The sequence below is a fragment of the Mizuhopecten yessoensis genome, unplaced genomic scaffold, assembly GCF_002113885.1.
Source record: "Mizuhopecten yessoensis strain PY_sf001 unplaced genomic scaffold, ASM211388v2 scaffold8853, whole genome shotgun sequence".
NCBI lineage: Eukaryota > Metazoa > Mollusca > Bivalvia > Pectinida > Pectinidae > Mizuhopecten > Mizuhopecten yessoensis.
Genome location: NW_018407755.1, coordinates 142,416 through 156,310, shown reverse-complemented (window position 1 = coordinate 156,310; position 13,895 = coordinate 142,416). Strand labels below are relative to the sequence as shown.

The window sequence follows — 13,895 nt, the reverse complement described above, 5'->3', positions numbered from 1 at the left end:
GGGGGGGTTCGACTTTCATCCACCACCAAAACCTGGCACATCCTTAAATTTAAATGACCATAGCTGTTAATAGGACATAAAACACAAACAAACTAAAATGATAGATTTTTGGTTATGTTGACTTCAAAGTGTATGATTTAGGGGAAGTCGTTTCAACACAGCTCTAAGCCTGGGTTCTAAATGGGGGGTTCAGGAATATTATATTTGTAATGGTGGCATCAAAAACAAAAAAGGAGGGCAGTCTTTATTATTCAAGGGTTCAGAACTGGGAATAAGGGAGTCAACACTTACACATTGCATGCTGTAAAGGGGTTTTAAATATTTTTTCTTTTAATATTGTCTTTTAGGACTCTATTTAGAGTTAGAGGAAGGGTGTAGACATGGCCCTTAACTCATTCTCCCCTACATTTGAACTCTTCCAACTCAAAGGTTGGAATAGTCCATTATGAAATTTCAGGGGTGAATGAGTTAAAATGGTTTTCATTGGAAGGGTTCATGCTGTATTGAACTTATGAGGTCATGATGGAGAAAGGGGGTCCTATCTGACAGAATCAAGTAACAGTTAAGTACATCCGATACGTTTTCCATTTTCACATGGTAAAAGTTTCATTACAAAAAATGTTGGAAAACAATTTTTCGTCTTGTCAAGGTGGTCCATTGTTACGATATTTCATTGATAACATTAATTGGTTTATAACACTCAAATCCTGTTTCGCAGATCCTATTTCTTCGTATCCGGACTTCGTACAACAAAAACAACTGTATTTCTATTGAAATATACTGATGTGACTTGATCAGATATCTTAAGGAGTTGTATTTTCTCAGAATAAAAACAGCAATAACAGGTGGAACATTATCTGTTTTCTTGCAGCCACAATAAAAGATATTGACGTGTTTCCGGTAACCTGACTCTGTGTTGCACGATTGTGCAGGTTTTATTTGCATTTACAAGAATAGAAGTATTAAAAAGCCAAGATTTCTTTCCCCGTATACCTTGAGAAATACCTAAAACAAGATAAAAGGTATATTTGACCCAACCCATGTTTAAACTCTCTTATGCAATGAATCAATTGAATTTGAGCAAATTATCCCTTCCATCACAGTAGGACCATAATGGACTCATCCAGATCAATGCATGGTAGAGTCTACTAAAGTTACATAGGGGTGAAAGGATTAAACAACAACTAGGGAATTCTGATGAGGAATCTAGGAATCTGATGAGGAATCTAGGAATCTGATGAGGATTTGAATCTAGGAATCTAGGAATCTGAATCTAGGAATCTGATGAGGATTTGGCAATTATTTAAATCGTTTTCAGCTAGAGAAAGTTTCAAGGAAAACATAAGTTATCATTATTAAAGAAACTTAATACTTTTGGATTCATATGGTTTTATAAAATGTGAAGATGCATTTGAAGATGCATTCATATCAGCTATCTGGCATTTAAAGATAACCCATTCTGTTTTATAAATGTTGTGTGTGCAGGTGGCATTTAGCATATATCACAGAATGATAAGAGTTAGATAGTACATCTGTTATGTTTATGCAATTTTCATCCACATGCTTGCCAGGCCCTATTGAATATAACATTTTCACTGTCAGGTTTTTCCACAAATCTTTTTAATCTTCACTTATGATCAAAAATGTTATCAGTGTATGAGGAACAGTTTTGTTGTGTGTTTAATCATTTGCACACAATTTAACATACAGAACACAGTGCTGACTTCATAATTATTTAATGTTTAATGATTTACAAATAATGTTTATTGGCTTGGCCTTAATGCAGTGGATTTTCCATGATGTTATCTTCTTAATGTTGTGTCTGTTTATACATGTATTGGTCTGGCCTTACTATTGCACCGTGCAGGCTTGTGTAGATGTGAAAGTGACAAACATCAGGAATTTATATTGGCTTGGCCTGCCATGGTATATGTTATATCTGTTTATGTATAAATTGGTCTGGCCTTATTAGTGCACGATGCAGGCCTGTGTAGATAAGAAAGTGACTAGCATCAGAAATTCATATTGGCTTGGCCTCCCATGTTTTGTCTATGTGTATATATATATATATATTAATTGGTCTGGCCTTGCTAGTGCACGGTGCAGGCCTATACAGTGTAGATGAGAAAGTGACTAGCATCAGAACATTTGTATTGGCTTGGCCTCCCATGTGTTTATATATAAATTGGTCTGGCCTTGCTAGTGCACCGTGCAGGCCTACAGTGTAGATGAGATTGTTGGTTGCACTTTAACACAGGGGGATGAGAAATTCCTTAGTTATGTCAAGTGGTTGTATGTCTGTGTTTTCCCTAAGCAGACAGACACTGGCGGTGGTAGTGTGTGTATAGAGGGTCTTCGGTTAGTCCCTGTGTGTTCTGTATCGAGGATCACCGATCACCACTCACCCGTACAAACAACATATCACTGCTGTGGAACCACACAGCATCAGACTGGGTCCGACTAATTGATATTAATTAACATTGGTAAGTACCAATTAGATAGCCAAGGCACCGTGTTACATCTCTGCACATGTGCAGAAGTTGTTTATCGATGACGGCAGGAGCATGCATTCATTTCGTACCACAGGTTAGGAACATGATGTTATAAGACCGTGTATGTATGCTAGCTATTTTAGAGTCCTTTCATATATATATGTGGGGATTTCCTGAATTCCCCGATAGTGCAGTTTCACCAGCCCTTGATCATGACCTAAGACAGCTCAAGGCTGGGATTGACAAGTTTGTGAGGTGTGGAATCTGAGCCAGTGTTGTACAAACATTCTTACTCTACAACTTGTACGTATGTTTTCTAACGTTAGGACTACGCTCGGAATCAACAGTTGACGGCTCTGTATCATTTGGAGGCGAAGGCTCAAATCCAGACAGTTTCCGATTGAGAATATATTGGTAAATAGATTATTAATTATTTTACCAGGTAGTTGGAAAATACATTGAAAATTTTCTTCGGATGAAATTGCAGCTTCTAATGAAATGCTTGATCCTAGACGTGATCATATATCATAACCTATCACAATGTTCTATTAATTTTGGTATGGAAGAGCTGTAGGGGTGGGGGACAATTTTAACATCCTTTTTGTCACATATTGCTCTTGTATAAAAATGGTTGACGTTTTCATAGGAAATGTTGTCTGAAAATATTTTAGGGGTAAATAATTTTAAAAGCATTAATTATGTAAATATGATATTAAATTCAACATTCTCATGTAATAATTAAGTTCACTTGTGTCTGTATAATATGATTTGATGTTGCCGTCTATGTTTTCCTCATTGTTTAGAAGGTTTTATTGCCTTTACCAAATGTGTGTTCCTAATAGATGTTTGATTGGTACAAAAAGGCATTGATATAAAAAGGTGTGCAATATTTATCCATTATGGACTTTCATTGAGGTGAATTTGTGGTTATATGGACCTGAGAAAGTCATATTGACCAACACAAAGTCGAGGTCTGCCTGAGTGAATATTACTTTCTCGGGTCCATAAGTCTACAATTGTTATATTATAGATGCTAAATAATGTTTTAATCATTAAAAAAAAGGAACGTATGAAAATTGTATGGATGAAACTTTCACGTGATCATGATCTAATCAATGAGGATGTATGAAAAATGTGGGTCATCTAATATATACAGGTATTTGTAATTAACATACTTACTGTGGTTATTAGATTATTTTTGTTGGGTTTTTTACTGGTATTTTGTATCTGTCATAGAACTATGCCGGGTCTACATCAAATGATGACGGATATGATGTATGTCTTACCGTCAAAGTTTGAGTAGGTACATAATGGACAGGTGTCTGTTTCTCGTTAAGGGTAATCTAGCACCATGAACACATGTCAGGTGGACGACCAGTTACCCTGCCCGATGACTTGACGTTGTTATCAGTCTCAGCTATACATAGAATACTTGTGTATAACGATCCTCCTTTATATATTAATATTTCATACTTTGTGATATATTGTTCCTGTTTTACAATACCTATCTGTATTGTGTGTCCAGGTATGTATAACGTATACTAGGATACTATTTCTGACAGCTGACAGATGTTTAGAAGGTCCTCTTGTGTTACAGCAAGTCCTTTACACCTTTTATGATTTTTTGCAGTCAAGTTTTTTTTAAATGACCTTAATGTAAATGTATATGCAAATGAAATATCAACACATCTGGCAATATAAAGAAAACAAGACTTAAACAAGACTAATGCAGTCTTATATGCAGGTATATGGGTATGTAGTGTCAGTAGAATTAAGTGGGTCGAAATCGAGATCTTTGCTGAGAATATAGAATTTTGGTCAAAACTGAAGCTGACAACATATTTTACTGCACTTGAGGAGAATTTTGTTTATCCTGTCTCTTAACTGAAATGTGGGTAAAACAATTAGCATACTGGCAATGCAATGCAACCTGAAGTATATCTAGATGACCATATTTGGAAAGACAATACAAATGAACGCAAGTAACTCACATTAAAAGATTCATGCACGACCTTTAGAGCCTATTCGTGCAATAACCTTTATGTTCCCGAGACGGTGTCATTTGCTAATGGCAACACTGTCGTCAAACAACATTTTATTGGTTTTTGGTCATGACGTCATGATAAAAAACGCTGTCATCTGATTGTGGTGTCGTAATAGTAAAGGTCACTGAGTGCATCAATGTGGTTATACATGTATCCCACGAGACTGTTTTGTATGGGACACATGTTGCTTTCATTCCTGTGTGTATGACGGAAAGGGAGTCAGAAATGTATGTCTTTGACACCCCTTTTAACATGCATTACATCACAATTACGTCACAATGGGACAACAATGATGTGGCGACTGAAAATCAAGAACTGACCAAGTCTTCCGCAAGCTTAGGGTTTTAACTAATTTGAAAGCCCCTTTGGGTAAAATTTCCCCAGTTTATCCTTTCACCTTGACTCCTGGGAATTTAAGACAGACATGCCACAATCAGGAATCAGTATTGTTGCTGACTATTTATAGAGTTATGGCCCCTTGTTCAAGGTTGTCCAGTTGATAGCTTATTAACTATTTCACTTAGATTCATTAAACTTGTTATATTTACAAGTTATATACTGTTATATGTATCCCAGGAACAAAAAAAGGGTTAAATATTGTAGTTTTTACCATGCCCTTCTTTCTACAGAGTTATGGCCCTTTATTTAGTTTTTATACCAAAGTTTCTCAACAATATAGCTTCTTTGCTATTTCCCATTTGTTCTTCAAACTTGCAATACTTTATATATCCATATATATATATTCCATGACATACATATTAAAAAACAACAACATAACTTTGGGATGTCAAATTTTCTAAACGATGTTAAATATGAACATAATGGACATGCAGGTGTCTGTTTCTCGTTAAAGGTAATCTAGCACCATAAACACATTTCAGGTGCAAAAGTGGACGACCGGTTATCCTGCCCGATAACTTGACGTTTTTATCAGTTTCAGCTATATATAGAATACTTGTGTATAACGTACATTATTAGTTGAATGTGGTAATTTGTTGTGTTGTACTCCATTTGCTATTCTTGTTTCAAAATAATTCAACATATACTATACAATTGATAATATTTGATTCTATAATATTTACTAGATTTATTCACATTTACTCCACACATTTTTATCTGTTTTATCATATATCATGTTTACTTCAAAACTCATCTTATCAACTCTATAATTGTAATTAATTGGCTAAAAATGATACAAGCAGCTTTAAGTTACAGAATATCAACATTTCAAAAAGGTTGAAATGTTTTTAACGATAAAAGTTATCATCACATAGCTGTACCTGATATCCAGCATGAGTCAACACTCTCAAAAATGAGAAGGAGGCTCCGAAAAAAAAGGTCGGTTTTCATTGACTATTTTGCCATCAAGTTCGCAGCTGATATGAATTTATCAGTGGAAAAAACATATATCTCTTTTTAGTCAGCAGTAGAATTCTAAATGTGATGCTTTTAAAAACTGTTAGGTTACATCAAATTTACTGATAAGATATCAGGTATATCTATGCTGTACATTATTTTACAGATGTTCCCTGTGAAAAAACTTCTTAAAAGGTATATACATACATAACCCTATATAAATGTATACCAGTTAAGTCTCCTGAAGAGGTGGAAAGCCCAAAGACAATCAAAGCCACTGTTGTTAATTTTCAAAATGTTCATGTATATTTTGTATACAAAAGGCAAAATTTTTAAAAAAAATGTGTTTTTAATTCATTTCTGTTATAAAGGTAATGGGAGCCATCAAGTCAAACTTTAATAATACCATTGTATCCATTGTAAAAAAATAATTGTACAAACCTTTTTCTGAAGAAGTCAGTTCCTTTAATATGTAACATGTTGACATGCGTTTTAACAGAATTCCAGTTGTTTGAAATCTTAATGTTTTGAAATAAAAATAAATAAACAAAAACAGCAGGAATCAAATTCAGGACTTTTATATTACAAACCTTCCTAATCAAATATGGTTTTAGGTTAAATTGGGTTCCTTTAAAAGATACTGTGTTTTACCTGTGATGGTATGCTCAGGCAATCACCCTGTAGAATACCACTGGATTTTGTTTTGACAAATCAGCAAAGGTTAAGTCATATAGTTCAGAACAGGTAAAAGGAGTGTTTAAAACAGAAATTAATGAGAAATTAGTGTTTTGAATAGACATATTAAAAAAGAACAAGGTAAAAACAAGGTGAAATATTCTTTCAAAAAATGGGTTAAATAAGGCTGAAACAAGATTGAGGAAATACATGTATTATAACACTCGAGAATTTAAAAAAAAAAGTGAAAACCAGTTTAAAAGGTGAAACAAGGCTAAGTCGTGGTAAAATAAGGTTAAAACAAGGAAAACAAAACATGATTAGCTCATTCACCCCTGAAGATACATTTGAACTCTTCCAAAGCAATGATTGGAATAGTTCATTATAAAGTTTCAGTGGTGATACCAGACGGAGAAAAAAGCAAGGTTAAACAGGAAAAACAAAGTTGGGACAAGAATCGAAAACAGAGAGAGAGAAAACTTGGACCTCTTGTTTCACATAAACTGTCCAGATTTTAAATTCCATCACATGGCTAGCTGCTTCCCTGCATAAAAAAGGCTAATAAATGTGCAAACTGCATTGTGTCAAAAGTGGTTGAAATATTAAATTTGATTGGTATCCAAATTATAATTCGGAGAAGTGAACTGCCTGGGGTGTAAAAAACAATTGTGATTGAAATGGGGCATGTAATTGAGAATTACAAATTCTAACAATGGATTCGCGCAGACTGTAAACAGGTTCATACAGCACGACAAGTGAAATGTTTTTGAGTCATGTTTTGATTTTGATATATGATGATCTGGTCTGGAAAGACTACAAAAACTGTCAATTCTTGTTTTTCAACTTTGTGCTGGTATGTGAATGTAAATCAGTTACATATCTTAATATTTAGTTATTATTGACTCTATGAATGCAATGTATCATGTTAAACCTTGATATAGAGGAACTTGCAGTGGAAACGTAATATCAAAATAAAAAAATAAAAAATTCATTAACCTTAACTCTTGACTGTCGATTTAATAAAGACATTTTTCACGATTTTTCTCAGTGAAGAGCTCTTTCGAGAAGAAGATGCTTTAGGTAGCCAACATTCTGAAAGCTGTGTCAATATGCCATGTGATATATATCTTCAGGCTGATGTAGTAAACACATGCTTTCAATGAATCATTTTACAAAGCCTTGTAAAACTCAAAACTAAAACATGTGTAATGATAACGGATCAGATATAAGACCTGATAAGGGAAGTAGTCTACTGCCAAAATCTAAAATGGCTACTTCCAGAATCACTGATATTATGAATACTGTCAGAATCTGCGAAATAGTTTTGGCATACGATTGTCAATGCAGGGGCAACCACATGGGAAAGTCAAACCAATATATATAGACAAAATAACATGTACAATTCTGTAGTAATTTTTCTATGCAATGAGTTAGAAAATGTGGGGAATTTTGTTGATTTCCGAAGTAAACAATGGAGAAGAAAATTCGGAGGAATCTGTCTACAAAACACCTAGACTTGGCTAGTAGGAGTTGGACTAGTGTTATTAGTGAAACCCTAATCGGAAAGTGTTCGACCGTAGACGGCCACACCCAGACACATATGTTAAGAATATCACAGTGTCATTGCACATAAGTAAGAGGAATCGGGCATAGATTCTCCAGCTACTTGTAGTATCTGTGGCTGGAGAACACCCACTTCCCTATACCGCTCATAAAAAGGATTGCTTTGAAACTATAGACCACAGATTAAATGCGTCAAAGATTATAAAAATATCTAGTAAAATAAAGACATCGGAACCAACAAGGATGGTAATCTTTCCTAATCTTTGTATGTTGGAAGGGAAAAAGGAAGTCCTGACGTAAAAAAATGCCAATTTATCATTTGACCTGGAAGTGATCCGTGTGGAATGGGGTCAATTTCCTTTGTGTTTTTATGGAAGGTGACTTTTTCACACCTACTTGTAAAAACTGATAGCAAACAGCAGGAGATTTACTATAGCAAACAGGAAACAGAGATCATAGAAAGGCAAGACAAAAATTCCTAAGGTTTTTCCTGATTTTTGTATTGTCTTAAATATAAGAATCTGCATGCATTCATTAAGAATGCTATTTTTGCTTTTAAGATCAAAATATGGTAATTTTCTGGTCAAAAAGAATATTATTTTAACCTCTGTTTTTTCCTCATTATGTGGGCATGGGGGGATGGAGTTTCGAATGGAAAAATCATAGATGCAATTTCAAAAAATAGCATAATACCTATACCATCAATGATGGTGAAAATTCAGGAGTCTAGGATCCCTTCAAAGTCGTTATTCAAACTTATGCTTTCCAAGTGTCATTGTTCTGTAGTGACAGCATATGGAGGAATGAAGTGTCTGAATTTTGAGGAGAGTATGTTGAATTTATGATGTCACAATTTGGAGTTGGGTAGGTTGAGGGGTCATAATATTAGGGCCAAAAAATAGTATGGAGGAAATGAAGTGTAAAATAGAGTGTTGATGAATGGAACGAGTGTCTCAGGTTATTAAGTTAATCAAGTACTTCCAACTTAAGATGTTACAATATGGGGACATGGGGAGCAGGGTTTCTTATGACAAAAAAAAATGCAGACAAAATGTATATAGATTGTTAAGATGAATGGATGGAGAGTCTGAGTGTTCAGGAAAGGTATGTAAAATTGTGATATTGCCGTGTCACGCTACTTGACACGTGCATTAAATCTATATATATACGTGATTTTACAAGTACATACGTATAACGTCTGAATGGGTCTCGGCTTTTATGTGGAGTATATAGGGACATACTTGGAGTCAAGTACATTACTTCACTCTGTCAACCCACATAGCTCACTCAGAAATTCCCAGGAAGTTGAAAGTCAAATTAATAAAAGATGTATATATATCTATAGAAGTTTTAACGTTGTGTGGTTTACTTTCCGCGTACTTTGCTCTCGGTAAGTCATTTTTGCTACAGGTTTTCTTTTCTCCCTTTGAAATAGGATTTTCCTGTTTGTGGTGCCCATATACATGTGTACACAATGGACATATTTGTATGTCCTTGTAGAATAACTGTAGATGTATAATCACATTATTTGATTGTTACAATGTAGATATGTTAAAGACTCCTCTGTAGAAATTGTCAACCCTTTGAATGAATTTGGAATCAGTATAGAGGCTGTAGGCAGATTTTTCATACATCTGTCTTGACGCTTGGAAGCCTGAAAACACTTAAGTTTGCGTCTAGTTTTCATAAACATAATATCTTTATTTATCTATTGTCTAAATTTGATTGACTTCGTGTTATGTCATGTTATGTGATAGGAACTCATTTTAAAATCAAGTTTAGTGCCTGGCATAACAGTGGTGTCGCTTTTCTCGTAATGATCATGAGAGAACATTTCACAGCTAGCCTATACATATGTAAAATAACAAACGAAATCTTCACTACGCCTGTAATGTTACGTTGTTACTGGTGGAAATCTATACACGATACTTAAAAGTCTTAAAAGGTACATCCTTTTAAAAACACTTGAATTTTGTACTAAAAAGTGTTTATTATCATGGGAAAAAAGGAAATTCTTTTAATATCACATATTACTTAATATCACATGATATTAAAAGGAATATAATTAACTGGTATTACTCTTTTCTGCATAAAAGAACAATACAAAATGGCTAGTTAACCTTAAAATTATCTATACCCAAGTGTAACAGGTTGCCAATTTACAGTGATGCTTAAGTTCAGAAAAATTAGCATGGTTTTACTGATCTACACAATATCATTATGAAGGGCTTCAAAATAGACTTTGACATTAAAGCCTCTTGCATGTCATTGGTTTTGCTTGGTTCATTATACTTTTCATGTGTGTTATTATTTTTCGTATGAAAAGAGTATAATCATTGAAAAATAGTCTTTTATTAAACCCCATCAAATACATATATACTTTGTATGGAGTGACTTGGTTTGGCTGTAGTACTCCGAGCACTGCACAAGTACAGAGATGTAAAGCAGCTCAAGTCTGGTGTTCGTCTTTATCAACAGGAGGTGTGTTATGGGTAATGAATATAAAGTGTATATAAACCCCAGTATATGTAAACAAACATCCACGGTACTGGTCCGTAACATGTCATTCTATTTTTAGCACATCAAAACACACACTACTTTACCTATAATGCCAACATTGATAATAACACACGATAGTGGGCCAGAAACATTTCTGGATCTCGGGAGTCGTCCATCAAAGAGTTATGGGGATCTTGGTCGGCCACTGATATGGACGACCCTATCCGGAGTCAAATCTTTGTGACGGGGCTATCAGACGAAGTTCATCTTTACACTATGTACCTTTAGATTCGTTTGCCAGCTCCAGAATATCTCTCACATCAGAACACGTAGCCAAATCTTTCCGCAGGCTATGACATTAACGGTTTTGAAATTGTGTGGGAAATTTGTCCATGAAAAGGTTTTAGAGTGAAAAAAAGTTATCGGTGTATTCGATGGAACATACTTTACTCTTTTCTGCCAAACCTATTAATACTTTAATATTTATAACATCGTTTGCCTAATATTGATGTGTATTTATTCTATTGTTATGAAAAGGCGATATCGCGTAGGTGTCAATTTGAAAAAAAATATTGGTTAATTATTGAAGTTATACAGATTTTTTTTAGTTGAATATAGTAGAATATATAGTTACAAAATAAAATACTACCCCAACCCTGATGTGATTGATTTTCGTGATCTTAAAACATACAATTTACTTCATCAAAACTGTAATATTTAGAAATATGCAGATTGCAGAAATGAATTGGAATAAAAAAATAATGGGCCAGGAAACAAATCAAAACAGTAATACATACATAGCCCCTGATTGATGAATGGTCTTTAACACATGTATAGATCTACAAGGGGAAATGAGACCCAACGTTCGCTACTGGATGTTTCGGTGAAGGTCTCGGCATATCCCAGTTGATGGATTCCTAAATGGAATTCATAAGTTTGTCCATAAGTCTTAATAGAAATTTGAAAGAAGAGATGACCAGAAAACATAAAGTGGGGAGTCTCGGCAAATTTAACCCAGAACTGAGTTCTGAACCGGATTAAAGTTGCCGAGACTCCCTACTTGATGTTATCTGGTCATCTCTTCTAATTAACATAACAGGTTTATATATTTGTTAATCTGTACTTATATAGTTATGTAAAAGTTTTTTTCATTCATGTTCAATCAGATGTGGTGTAACTATATATGCTTATTTACTATCCTGCAAGCAACACAAGGAGAGTTCTTAATTTTTAATATGAAAGGGAAAGAAATATTTTGTAATTTGTTTCTGTTAGAAAAAAGAAAAAAAGAAAATTTTCTTTCTTTTTTCTTCAAAATGATGTTTATAATTTAGATGAAGTCAGATATACCTTCACAGTGAATCAGTTAAGATATTATCTGGGAGTTTGCCTGATGTAGGTGAGACATTTGAATCCATATTTACCATCTTATCCTGTTATCTGTTTTCTAACCCTATAGAATTTCAATTTCTTAGGTTTATCAAAAGTCACAACAGGACTATTAAAAGTTTTTCTGAAACTGTATAGGGTCTCTATTACTTTTACTAAGGCCATCTGGATTTATCATGACAGGGGTATTATATTATTGGTATCATTTACATAAGGGCCTGTAATAAACCCCTTATCCCCCCATGCCTATATCTATATCACCACCATGACCATCTTACTATATCCCCCCTCCCCCCCCCCCATACCAATACACATATCAACACCATGACCATTACTAAATCACACACCTCCCATCTTACTATACCCCTCCCCTCCCCCCCCCCTATCCCCCCCCCCCCCCCCCCCCATACCAATACACATATCAACACCGTGACCATTACTAAGTCATACACATCTCCCATCTTACTATACCCCCTCCCCTTCCCTCCCCTCCCCTACCCCAATGGGTGCTAATTATGAAGATAATTAAACCTGTCCATATGATAGAATGTATAAAACACTAAGGGGACCCAAAATTGGTCAGGTAGGGGGGTAGGGGGGAAGGGGGATTAGTGACATGCATGAGGCCAGATCACAGTGCTATGTGAGGTATAACATGTTTACTTTGTTTAATTTGGTCATCTGTAAAGCATTGTTAGCTTAAAGTCTCAAAATTAAAGCATTAAAACAAGTATTTTTTCAACTTTTCCATAAAGCATACAACAACAAAATATTCATGCTTTTAAAGTCTTAAAAATTCCAAGAAATAAATGTTTCATATTGAATGTTAACCATTTTGTAAACAATATTCTAAATGAAAACTTTATGTCTTAAGCCAGAAAGCTAGCTGATCTTTGGTCTGAGACATAACCCAACTGAGTGTTCTCCATGATGTCTATTACTGGTTAGAGAGTAAATGAAAGGTCTGATATTCTAGAAAAAAGTCCCTGTTTTCCTGGAGGGAAGGGGTTTAAGTTTAGGGTGGAGTTGTCTGTTCATCACGTTGAGGATATGATTTTGATGGAAGGTATTTTAAGTGGGAAATCTTGGTATCTGACTCATGAACTCCCTTATCAACAATCAGAGAAGTTATCTCAAACTGAGTGAGGCCGTTGGCTTGTCAGCCTCTCTGGTTACAGACAGGTACCCTGCCTCCTGTCTGGTTATCTGTGTCGACGCGACCCCTTAACTTGTAACCATTCTTGGTCACATGGTTCTGAAAAAAGATAACAAGTCAAAGACATATTTAGAAATGTAAAAAATTGCCAACACAATTTATTTTCTTAAATTACTGAATATATGGTTTAGAGGGGGGAAAGCAAGCAATTAGAAATTGGTGTATAATTGTTTTCAAGCTAACAATGCTGAGAGCTTGTCTATGTTTATGGCTAGAACTGTACCTGTTACATACATGTAGGGTTATATGGCCCTGGATCTGGCCTATCACCTGGCTCCATCATCTAGACTATTCAGTCTATCACCTGGCTCCATCAAGTCAGCATCAGTACCTGCTACAATTATCCATCAGGTAGGCGGGGTTTTTAATTAATCAGTTGGGCAAGGTGACACTTTAATTATATACAAAATTCATCTGGAACTGAAGTACAGTTCCACCTGAACATCCAACTGGTGTTTTTTCTTGGATATTACATTATTTGAGTATTTTGTTACTTTACTTTTGATACAAAAAGTAATTTTGGCTTTATCTTTTGATGCGAAGTGGAAATATTGTCAGAATGTTTTAATGCAGACAGGAAATTTGGTCTGTTCTTGTGATAGTATGACAGGAAATGTTAATTGTCTGAATGTTGTGATATGGGGAATGTTTGCTTGAATC

General features: G+C 34.8%; 1 protein-coding gene across 7 annotated transcripts in view; it reads left to right on the top strand.

Annotated features, from left to right (window-relative positions):
• The window catches only part of LOC110456815 (kazrin-like), a 94,535-nt gene that overhangs the window by 47,275 nt on the left and 33,365 nt on the right, over positions 1-13,895 (top strand). The window contains exon 1 of one of the 7 annotated variants that reach the window (XM_021507799.1): positions 2,303-2,483. The exons of 5 other annotated variants lie outside the window; for them this stretch is intronic. The gene's annotated coding sequence lies outside the window, so the exon portion shown is untranslated. Of the gene's footprint in view, positions 1-2,302; positions 2,484-2,560; positions 2,907-13,895 lie in introns of those variants that run through there. One more of the 7 variants, XM_021507802.1, reaches the window with a different exon arrangement.